At 47.1% G+C, this 1498-nt stretch overlaps 1 non-coding gene across 1 annotated transcript; it reads left to right on the forward strand.

Moving 5' to 3' along the window:
• Positions 1-380: 380 nt before the first annotated feature.
• Positions 381-487, forward strand: LOC130504519 (small nucleolar RNA R71). The gene has a single exon (XR_008941301.1). It is a non-coding gene; the product is annotated as a small nucleolar RNA R71 (small nucleolar RNA).
• The last annotated feature ends 1011 nt before the right edge of the window (positions 488-1498 follow it).

Genomic DNA, 1498 nt, shown 5'->3' on the forward strand with positions numbered 1-1498 from the left:
TGAACTGCCATCCTTGCCCATTCACGTAGCTCACTTCATGCTGATCCTCAGCCGACTGATCTGCCTCTGATGTGCCATCCGCGGTAGCTTTATCCTGTGGAGATTCTTCCATGATGAAGACCTGGTTCTGGTTACTCTTAATCAGCTGATCGACCTTGGCAGAGAGCTCATCAATCTTGCTGTTGTCGATGCTCTTCACCTTCTGAGTGCGATCAGTCTCGCGGTTATTGTCAGCTGAGCTTGAGGCCATGTTCTCAATCAACTCGAATGCACCTTGAGTAGACTGAGTCATGAAGTCTCCCTTACTGGCTGAGTTCAAAGCGTTCCTGTACTCCCAGCCTACTCCATCGTAGAACACTCCCAGCAGATAATCTTCCTCAAAACCGTGATGTGGGCATTCTCTGCGGTAGACATTGAATCGCTCCCAAGCATCACAGAACGGCTCGTCCACCAATTGTTTGAAGGTCACGATCTTCTGTCTCAGAGCTGCTGTCTTCGATTTCGTGTAGAAGTGGCTTAAGAAAGCCTCTCGGACTTGTTCCCAAGTGGTGAGTGATCCGGTGGGTAGTGAATCAAGCCAGCGAGCAGCTTTCCCATCAAGAGAGAAAGGGAACAGAGTACACTTGATGTAATCGGGTGGTACTCCATTCGCTTTAGTGAAACCACACATCTTCTCAAAGTGCTCGATGTGGTCCATCGGTATCTCAGCAGGAAGCCCATTGAAGATCTTCCTTTGCACTAGACTTATCAAGGCTGGCTTGATCTCGAAGTCTTGCCTTGTGCACGGTGGAGGGGTTATGGCAGATCGCGTAGCGGGCAGATTACGCAGTAAATTTCTCTGGCCGATCTGGACCACTCCCTCCTGTTGGTTCGCAGCATTCAGAGCAGCTTGCTCGGCAGCAGCTTGCTGCGCTTGGATCGTCTGCTGCATCTGCTGCATCTGTTGTTGCATGAGTGCAAATGCAGCAGTGAGATCATCTGGATGATCACCCATGTCGGTGTTCGTTGATCTCGGCTGTTGACGGTTCTGTCGTTCCAATCTCGCTAGTTCCTCGTTAGAAAGCTGATGCAATGGCCCTTGTGCGTTGCTCCGAGTATGTCTACTGGTCATGCACCTGGATCATCAGCTGAAACAAAGAAAATAGCACGAGTTAGATATCTTAGACTAGATATGAAACCGAAAATTAGAGGTAAAAAATCTGGTCCCCGTCGCAACGGCGCCAAAACTTGATACACTAAAATGAATCCTTGCTACTGCCAAGTTAACAGTTGCAATTGTAGTACTTGAGATTCAAATCCAGAGGACCAGTCTACACTCTAGTTTTATAAGTTTCAGAATCAAGCTAAGAAGAAGATATGATTTGGTTGAAATAGGCGATAGTAACAAGCAAATTAAACACGAGATTAATTCAATTAAACAAGAGCTAGCCTAGGGTATTTCATTGGGTGTTGAATTGGAGCCAAACAATTATTCAAGCGCGATGAAGTGCTTTCTAGA

The sequence above is a fragment of the Raphanus sativus genome, unplaced genomic scaffold, assembly GCF_000801105.2.
Source record: "Raphanus sativus cultivar WK10039 unplaced genomic scaffold, ASM80110v3 Scaffold1633, whole genome shotgun sequence".
NCBI lineage: Eukaryota > Viridiplantae > Streptophyta > Magnoliopsida > Brassicales > Brassicaceae > Raphanus > Raphanus sativus.